The sequence below is a fragment of the Rutilus rutilus genome (genome assembly GCF_951802725.1).
Source record: "Rutilus rutilus genome assembly, chromosome: 11".
Classification (NCBI taxonomy): Eukaryota; Metazoa; Chordata; class Actinopteri; order Cypriniformes; family Leuciscidae; genus Rutilus; species Rutilus rutilus.
This window is the reverse complement of record NC_140216.1, coordinates 38,216,845-38,228,044: the sequence shown is the minus strand read 5'-3', so window position 1 is coordinate 38,228,044 and position 11,200 is coordinate 38,216,845.

Genomic DNA, 11,200 nt, shown 5'->3' with positions numbered 1-11,200 from the left:
GTTTTAGGGATAACTTGTACACAAAAGAGGTTGTGTCTTCCAGGCAAATGGCGTTCTGTTTCCAAAAGGTGTAAACTCTGAATACAAATTCCCATTGTTAGCAGCAGTTTCCATGTGAAAGAAGTTTCTGTCTATATAATGAAATGCAACAAGAGGCTCAGGGTGATTCTGTAACTCAGATCAGCCCATAATGTTGAAGGACTTCAGCATTATGTATTTCCTAATGTCAAGGTTTGCATCTTCTCTCTTTATTCCAGAGCATTTGATGTTTTGTATCTATTATCTTTGAACTGATTATGAAATTGGCATGATACATTTACCTGACATAATAAATAGTAAACATTTGATTTTATTCTAACGGACTCGGACATTATTTTCAGTAAAGAATTAAAAAGAATAGTCAAACATTCGCTCACATTTAATGATGCACAGATATCATTAAAACCTTTTCATTTATGGAGTCAGATGAAATAACGAGTTAATACATATGAAAAAAATTATTTCATTTAATCAAATTACTTTGCCACGAGGAAAGACAGTAATGCGCAAAAAAACTTCACCCGTTGACCGGATACCTACATTGGGCCGATTGTTAGTTGATGAAAATACAGTTTGAAGTAGGGCCTATACTCTTAGTAAACTACTAGTCTAGTAGATTTATACTGTATACTTGTTTAACCGGAATAAGTATGCTATGTCTTTAACTGGGCAGGTTAAATAAACTTATTTTATAAGGAATGATTTACAATTCTTATTTTAAAAAAATTATTAAAATGCAGATTTTCTTTTTTTTTTAAGTAACATACCTTGAATCTTGAGTGACAAAATGAATCATATATTTCCACACTCAGTTTCTGATACTAAAAATTTTGAAACAAACAAGCAGCATTCTCATAATAGTAGAATTAGGGGAAATATCTTACCCAGTATGAGTGGACTTTGAATATTGTGTTAGACAATGTGAGGCCAAATTCAAATAGATTGAGAACGTACTTGGTTACCTAACAAAACTTCGGTTCTCTCTAGAAGAGGGAACGAGTATTGCGTAAGTTGCTTACGCTACAGGTAAAGTCATCTTTTTTCGAGATCTGAAGCCAAAAATTATCCTTAATTTTGTATTTATTGTCAACGCAGTGCGGCAGACAGCAGAACATGGCAGGCTGTATAAGTGCTCATTGGCTGGCTTGCGGCAACTGCTGCAGCCTATCGTTGAGCCCTGCGTGACATCACACCAATGAGGGTGCCCGCCAGAATGGGTGTGGCTTAGCGTCTAAAGGTGGGGCTCACAGTCTGAAAATCTGGTTTTCATTGAATGAAGTGAATAAGCTCGTGGCGCGAGCACGGCAGGTTACGCAATAAATGCCTGAAGGCTCATATATTTAGACGCTCATAAATACTTGAGCACCACCCTGTGAGCGGGAGGGTGCGAGAGGCGGATTCGCTTTATGTATGTAAGAAAGCCGGCCGCGAGCTCGGAGAAGCGAAAGCATAATTTTATCTGGCGCCAGAGCCAGGATTCGAACACGGGTCTCTGGCGCGGAAGCCTAAGATTTCGCCACTGAGCCACAGGGGGAAAACACATAAGCTTTCGGTTAGCGCGAGCATATAAGAGAGCGTCATCATGTTTTGTGTCAGCGTTTGTTTGCAGGCGTGCGTGTACAGGGGCGGCCTTAAGCATCTGGGGGCCCGTTTCAATAACTAATATGGGGCCCTGCCCACATAAAATGTAAACATGAGCAGAAAAAGCAAGGATTCTTTTTGGTTTGCGTCATTATTTTATTACGCGCACTTTCAGCTTCATGAACAGGCACCACTGGCATATGTACGTTTCATTTCCTATTCAAATTATTTCCCTGCTCAAAAAAAAACAACGTTTTAACCTTACGGAAAAAAGGCAAAGTATAAACACATAAACTACTGGTATTTATTTACTTCAGATCACCATTCGCGGGGGCGGTAAACGTCGCCATGGTAACTGCGGCGCGACTCAAGTTCGACCAATCAGAGACGTCAGTGTTTTGCTTAGAATTATGGGTAGTGTAGTATTTCTCCAGAAGATCGCAAATAACAAGGTTGATCTTTATACATTGTGGCTTTTATAGGAGCAGAATTTTCGTTTCACAGCCTCGTAGCTCGTGGTTAATCTAACTTGGATGGTTTAGGGGTCTCCAACCTTTTGTAGCTACTTTTTAAAAACGAAAGTGGCCAAGAGCTATATGCAATAATTAAATCAATTAAATAATGTCTCATAACTCTCATATTAACAACTATGCTAACTGTTTTAGACCTAAACGAGTTATTGTAGGCCTATATATGTCACCCTTAATTGACATATAAAAAAAATATTATACTGTAAAAACACATAATTATTGTTGATTTTATAGTGCATCATAACTAGAGATGAAATGGTATGAAAATGTAATTTCATGATTATAGTGACCAAAATGAGCATGGTTATCACATAATCCTGTTCAAAAAGTACTAATACTACACAATAAAATCAATTCACCAAGTTTTATGTCGAAAACCAGCAAATAACAAATAAACTTACCATCAATATGCACTAAAATAGTAACATTAAAAATGATGGCCAAATTTGAAAGGAGTGTCTTGCAACATGTTATCTACAGTACTAACATGTACAAATTCAAATAAAGTTTTGACAAAAAACTTTTTATAAAAAGATAAACCTGGCATATTTCAGCCTTTAAATCATTTTTATAAAAAGAATGATTCAAAAAAGACAAAATACTGACATTTACAATGCACATTAGCTTATCTTTTATTATTAATAGTAAAATTCGGTCCGATTTCCCGTGGCGTCTGTCGTTGCTATGTACCATGCGCTCTCCACAACGACAGAGAAGTTTTAATAGCTAATGGATTTCCACTACCGAAAAACGCTTGCTGTAGCTCTGCTAGAAGATTTATTTACGGAGAAGAAAAAAACACCCGTAGTTTGGGTGCACCCCCATCCTTCATATTGACTCGCGCCTGGAAAAAATGAGTGCGTCGCTTCAATTATTTGAAATAATGAACTTGAGCGCGCAAAAGACGCGATATGTGAACGGCCCTTGGCGAGCTACCTCCAATCAGGCCACGAGCTACTCTCGCGAGCGACGTGTTGGAGACCACTTTAGACATTATGTCTGAAAAAAATATCCTAGGGAGAAAATGAATGGGATTTTCCTGTTCTGTTGGGGGCCCCCTTGGAGGGCGGGGCCCGTTTCAATTGAAACGGGTGAAACATAGGTAAGGCCGCCTCTGTGCGTGTATTATAACGGGTTCATTTACTGCAATAGTAATATTTCTAGCCACCTGAACTTAAGAGGGGACTGAGAAATGTGTGCGAAATGGAGGTTGGTCCGGCCTCGGCGGGACTAAAACACTCTCTTTGCTCCCTTCACCGCGCGAACGGCGGGGTAGCTTTCTTGTAATCGTAAAGAAAGCTAGCCCCGTGACCGTCCGCTTCTGACATCCCTTGTGAACGGCGCAGTTGCGCGGCTCGAACAGAGGGAGAGAGAGCGGGAGAGTGCGAGGCATTTGAAACAACGCCTCGATGGAAATTTCTCTTTTAGAGAGAGTGTGTGTCGAACACACACAGCGGCGAACACACACAGCAGAGAAAGGATACTGTCGCCGGATAGCTCAACAGGCACGGATGGCTGAAGGCGGCGAAGACGGCTGGCTTCTTCAGAAGCTTCCTAGGCTTGCTGGTTGCTTGATTCGACGGCGGCGGCTTCTCAAGATCCAGCGATGCGAAGAGCTTCGCTGAAGAGATAAAAACCAGATTTTCAGCCTGTGAGCCCCACTTTTATTCGCTAGGCCACACCCATAAATGTAGTTGTGCACATAAAAATGATACACAAATATGTTAATCATATAGTACTGTCACTTGTTATAAGTCCTTGTCTTATAAGGCATGTACTGTGTCTCAGGACTACAGGCTGGATTTCGGTCTTTGGGGCAACAGCACGGTGGAGTCACATCGATACAGGAGAGTGACGGAGACGAGGTGTGGAAGGTCGTGTCATGTTTCCCAAAACCATTCTTTCATCTTTAAAGATTATAACTTTCAGTATCGTATTGGATTTCACACCCTTTCCACAGAATACAAACAAACTCAAATCAGTATTTCATGTACATTTATTTATTTTGTAAATAGCTGCGTATCATGCTGATTTACTGCACATTATCTCCTAAATACATATAGTGGAAAAGATAACTGTTTGTACTTTTGTTAAGATAAAATAGTATACTGATTTAAAGGTGCATTGCGCAACTTTTCATGTTAAAAATACCCGTTTTCTAACCCATACATGCTTAAACAATTGCCTGATGGGCTGAATGATCCCTTCTCTGATCACTGCGATTGCCTCTATAATCCTGTACAGTAAAATAAATAAGAGGGATTCGGGTCGGAATCTGAGACTGGGCGTGACGTCATGCGCGTTCACGGCACGCTCATATGTCTGGCAGGTTTGTGTATGCGCCGACGCCGCCATTCTCCGTAGAAAATGGATTCTAAGAGACCGGCTTGTAGTTCATTTCAAACACCAACGCAAACTCCACGTAAGATAAAAAGTTGGTTGGTAAATCAGTTGGCTTTTTTTCTTGATAAAAAGGTAAGATATATCCCATTCTCTAATGTCTGATACGGCCAATAATGACAATAAATGACGATCCATAAAATGTGTAATGCTTTAGCGTAAGCTAGATAAATGTACAATCGGAAATAGGTTTTACTAACTTACCATTGTCAGTGATCAGGTTCAGAATGATTGTGATATAAAATGCTGATATATAAGTTAGATACTTAGACACAAATTTTGAGCAAATTACTGCTTAATTACGATGTACTGCTATTGGAATATGCTACTTAGCTGATCAATAAAACAGGCTAAACCCCCGCAAATCTTCGGCGGATTAGCCTGTTTGGCTTTTATGGTAACGTCATAGTGCCACTTTGTTTATTACCTTGAGACATTTGGGTGTACTTTGTTGACCGACTGTGTATGGTATGGTATCATGATTACTATTTTGAGCTTTTACAAAGTAATAACTTATATTGTTCATGAACGTGTTTCCATAATAATAGTCATAAGTGGATACAGTAAACACATAACACAGTTCAACATGGAGATAGATGGGAATAAAAAACGAAGTTTTCTACTGGTCCCCATTTTTTCCCTCACACGTAAGTGTGTTATTTACTCAGTTGCCTTTCCTTTCACATATTTTAAATTACTTGCAGATTTAAAACTGTATTACCTCTGAAGACATTATGATTGTAAACAAAAGATTTGTGCGGCTGATGCTCCTTGGGTTATGACCTGCTCGTGCTCGTGCAAGCGTGCGTGTGCGTGTGGTCCGTGAGCGTGCACACCTCTGGTTGCAGTTTCGCTTGCCGCCAGAGGGGGCGTAGTTCTGCGAAAACACAGACTCTTGCGCAATGCACCTTTAAAAAAGCCATGATATCTGCTTCCATCGTCTGCTTAATCACATGAACACATATAGGCAGAAGCAGATATAGTAACCAATATATTGTACATCCCTATTACACACCCTACAAAGCATCTATATATGTTGGATGTGTTTTACACAGGAACTAAAATATATGCATTTGGTCATGTATTACGAATCCTGCACATGTTTCAGACAGGAACAAGTTCATGAAGGAGTTTACAGCCCATCAGAGGTCAAAGTATAAATGAAAGAAGAGTCGCTTCTCTGCCGGACGTACAAGATGAACAATTTCAGACCCTGTCCACTTTCACCACAGTATAAAAAGGTACCAAACTAAGGCATAAAGTTTAATTACAGAGCACATCCTCTGATCAAATAATAACAAATTATGTTTTATAAACAAAGTTCGGGAGGAGCACGTTCAAATAATCAATCCAATCTACTCGTCATCAAACAATTATGTCTACCCTAATCAGCATGACAAGAAGTATATATATATCCACTCTGTTAACTCACCTAATATTCCTTGACAGTTTTCCAGCATCCCTCCACCACCCCGACTCCTCACTCTTGGCTCAATCTTTTACAGCCAGGAATACGGGGGGAGTACTCTGGGTTCGGGCCGAATACTGAGCCCGGAGCCCTCTCCTCGGACAGCACGCCAAATACGCATTTATTCTATCTGACTTATTTGTAAGTGTGAACTAGTGAAATTTTTTAAAGTGTAATTTAACTGGAGATTCAGATGTTCACAATATAGTTGTCTTCAGAGATGGCAAAAGTACTCACTTCCCGTACTCAAGTAGAAGTACAGATACTTGTGTTAAAAAATGATCTGGTAAAAGTACTAATTTAACTTCTTTACTCAAGTAAAAGTAACAAAGTACAGGCTTTGAAATTTACTTAAAGGCCGTGTTGCAGGGTTAATTTTTCAACGAATTTGTGCAATTTGCTTATTGGTAATAAACATTTAAACTGTTATCCATTGTATTTTATGTTAAGTATCACAAAACAGAATATAATACGAAAAAGTAGGTACTATCTTACAGCGGTTTGCAACGATTCTCCTTTCCCCCACAATGCATTCCATTACGTCACCTTGGGGAGAGAACATTCCAAAGCCCGCCTTGAGAGCGTTGAGAGTGACTAGAGAGACGAGTAGTAGACGAGAGTATTCAGATAGCGCATATTATACAACCCATCTCTAGTCACCTATAACTGTTTAAGCTGGTTCATAAGACAAACAATTTACATACTAGTGCGTGCTGGCTTGAAGGGGACCATGATCCTGCCTGAAATGGGTGTATGCTATCTTCAGCACAAACGGATTCAGGCTGCATGCCTAAAATCCTGGATGCTGAGTGAGGCACGTCACATCTGGTCGCGGGGTGAGCTCCTCGACCAGCGACCAAAACGCACTCACTTCCCTACAGCACAAGCTTTCCAACGCAGTTTCCATGGGACGGCACCGCCGGCGCCCACACAAGCACCTGCCAAACACAGCGACAGACACGCAGCGGCTACGTTTGCAACAACATTTTCACCGGAGGAAGAGCTAAACGCTTAGAAACACTTGGCAATGATGCTGTTACTGGAGCTAGTAGGCTACCATCAAAACGTGGGATAACTAATCATTAATGTGTTTACAACATTGGGGGAAAGACTTAATTAGGGATTATCTGGAGGGGGTGGATCACAGGTGGGACTGGCAAATTAGCCTATATAGCTAGCATGATGCCTTATATTTCTAGATGACAAAGACAAAGTTTACCGGTACTTATCTGAACTAACGTCATGATCACTGCCACTAGATATAAAGAAAACGTTGATTTTTCACTCATTTTTCCCAGTCAGTCGCCATAGTTCTAATACAAACTGTATTGGCTGAGGCATCCTTTCCTCCACTTCTCCCCAACGTGACGTCATCACCGAATTGCGTAAAAAAAAAAAAACGTTAATACCAAAAACGTAAAAAAAAGGTCTTAAAGACCATTTTTGAGACATTTTAAAAATGATATACATATCTTGAGTGATTTATGTACCCATTAATCAACAGTGGTGGTTAACCTGCAACATGGGCTTTAAAGTATAAAAGTAAAAGTAGCCTTGCGAATGACAACCATTATTTTATGCAAAGCTACCTGGACCACAAATGTTACTAGAGTGCAAGCTGAGAAACTTAAGTGGATTTGGAAAAAAGGATCTTTATATGACATTGCTTACATTTTAAATGGATGTCTGCCAATAGGCCTAAAACATCACATAGCCTATATGATTATTGTGACAGACTGGGACTCCAGGTTAATAGGATTCTGACTGAGTACCAAGATATGAATTCAATTGTGATTCTGTGAGAATTCACAGACCCAGTTTCTCTTTTTTAATATTACCCTTAACATTTAAAGGAATCTACATGTATGTAATGATTTGCCGCGAAGGAATGCCGCCGAATCTGTCGAGTCGTCTTGTAGTGGTGCGTCAAGTGCAACGTATATAGAGCTGGTAAGTCCGCCCCCTTCGCTAACCCCGCTGGACCTCTAGGTTGAAAAATCGTCAATGCAAGTGAATGGGAGAAAATAATTATTTTCTGGTCCCGTTTGAATTGTGCCATGAATGTGAACATATGTTGTCTGTGAATTTTTTATATAATCTTTCGTGTGAAGAATGCTACAATTTAGCGGGTAGAAGTTTGATACGGTTAGACTTTGTGTGAGCACTTTGTGGACTACAACTCTTCGCTGCTTTCGACGCGTTTGAAACGTCACCACCATTCGCACACGGACACTAGCTCACGGATCCCGCTAAACATGACTGTGTCTTTGGTGCACTTCACCGCCTTCTTTCAGGGAGAGGACAAAATCGTTGAGGTTGGCGAAAACCACGGGTAAGTCAACTTTATGGGGTGACGTCACATAGGCGACATGTAGTCTTTCTCGTTATGTCTTTTCCACAACTGCTAGCCGAAGAATCATACCATATACTGTCAAACTCGTAACATGAAATTCACAGACAACATATGTTCACATTCATGGCACAATTCAAACGGGACCAGAAAATTATTATTTTCTCCCATTCACTTGCATTGACGATTTTTCAACCTAGAGGTCCAGCTGGGTTTTACGGAAGGGGCGGGACTTACCAGCTCTATTCCCATCCAACTGACAGTTCGCAAAGACCCGCCCCCTTTAGTTACCGTTGCTATGTCCGACAAGCGACGCTTTTCTCACGCCACACCATGTTCTCACACAGTGAAAAATACATCGCGGAGCAGAGAGAACACTGACAACACACTGACAGACAGGACAGACCAGATTATTTTTTATATGAAACAAAGTCTCACCTTTCAAATTTTGTCATTTTTAAAAGAAATTTAATCAATAAATACCGTTTTGTGTCTCTTTAATGTGTCTGACAGATCAATCAGTTAAAGTTGCTCGTGAACCAATCATCTCTTCCTTCTAGTTAATTTATAGAGCTGGTAAGTCCCGCCCATCCGTAAAACCCCACTGGACCTCTAGATTGAAAAATCGTCAATGCAAGTGAAAGTGAGAAAATAATTATTTTCTGGTCCCGTTTGAATTGTGCCATGAATGTGAACATATGTTGTCTGTGAATTTTTTATATAATTTTTCATGTTACGAGTTTGACAGTATATTGTAAGATTTTTTGGCTAGCAGTTGTGGAAAAGACATAACGAGAAAGACTACATGTCGCCTATGTGACGTCACCCCATAACACATTTTCCCACTTGTCAAATTACGGTGCTAATGCTGCGTATGCTGCACCATAATATATGGTGACAGATCGAGATGCCTGTGTGTTTTGTACCCAAATGTCACCATTCAAACAAAATGGGCTGTTCTTTCTTCAGATTCCCGCGTCGAAAGCAGCGAAGAGTTGTAGTCCACAAAGTGCTCTCACACAAAGTCTAACCGTATCAAACTTCTACCCGCTAAATTGTAGCATTCTTCACACGAAAAATTATATTAAAAATTCACAGACAACATATGTTCACATTCATGGCAAAATTCAAACGGGACCAGAAAATAATTATTTTCTCACATTCACTTGCATTGACGATTTTTCAATCTAGAGGTCCAGTGGGGTTAGCGGAAGGGGCGGGACTTACCAGCTCTATAGCATCAAATAAACATAAGAAGGAATGTTGTTTTAACCGTGGAAAGACGTCAGTACACAGTTTTTCAAGTTCAAATCCTCCAACGTTAATCTACTAACTCTTCTGACTGCTTTGACGGACAAAATGGCGGATGGCGGATTATGATTGGTCAGATCGCCTGTCATTCAAACTCCCTGCGAAGGGTTGATGATGCGAAAAATAATAACGGTAACTCCACTGAAATTATTTGAAACTAAAGTAACGAGCCAATTTTGTAAAATGTAAGGGGTAGAAAGTACCAATATTTATGTTAAAAATGTAAGGAGTAAAAGTAAAAAGTCGGAACAAAAATAAATAGTAAAGTAAAAATATCTGAAAAATCTACTTGAGTAGGCCTACAGTAACAAAGTATTTGTACTTTGTTACTTCCCATCTCTGGTTGTCTTGTAATTGGTAACTGTCTAGTTACATACTGTAACTATCATGAAAAGTGTCAATGAAGAGTCTCTTATTCATATATTGACTTTGTTTATCTCGTCTCATTCTTCCTCTAGGTTGTGAGTTTAGGGGCTCAACAGAACGGCTTGCCTCAAAACTACATACAGAAGCTTCTGGCACTGGAGACAAACAACTACAGCGGCACTTCCATACTGGACCAGATTACAGACATCGAGAAATGAGCTGCAGGAAATTATGTGTATTTTTACCTTACTTATCAAGTTCATTAATAATAAATACACAGGTTTTAACCTTTGTGTTCGGTTGAAATATTTTGTAATACGGTTTGAACAGAATATACACAGATTGTTACAAACTACATTAATATGTAAAATGAAGTACCAGTACAAATGTCAAAAGAAACAAAAGGTTTCTTTGTTTAATTGTGGATGAAGGATTGTATAATTCTGTCAAGTTACACAAACACATCTGTGTGTGATGATCACAGTGGGTTTGTGTCTGTTGAATATGATGTGTCTGTAGTGGCTCTTTATTCACCATCAGCTGATCCAGAGAAACTCAAGAGTATAACATCTAAATCCTGTAGGTAAAACACAGTCAAATGTATGTGACATTACAGCATTATCCACTTTACAACAAGTAAAACAAACTATATATATTACTATTAGTGAAAGATAGTCAACTACAGTTGATAGATCTGTAAAAGCCATTTTAACAATTCAGCATTGGACCTTTGACTCTTATCCATAATAATACTCTTTGAGTCAGATTTTTTATCGGTTATAAGTGGTTATACATATTTATCTATATATTCTATTAAAAAGGACAAAAGCAGAATTATCTTAAAATACACTTCTTTGGTAGAAAAATATTGCAAATTATTATATTCTTGTTTTGAAATAAAATGAAACACATTTTTTTTGGTATATCAAAAATTCATGCATTTATGGTTAAAACTCATACACGATCATCATTAAACTCTGCTAAATATAAAAAATTATTAGCATATTATTCATATATAACAATTAATAATATATAACATTATAACATTACTCACACAAGCATCTTCAATTCATAATGTGGATCATCTTTAGATCAGAGAGCAGCTTCACATCTGAATCTCTCAGTTTATTTCCAGTCAGTCTCAGTTGTCTCAGG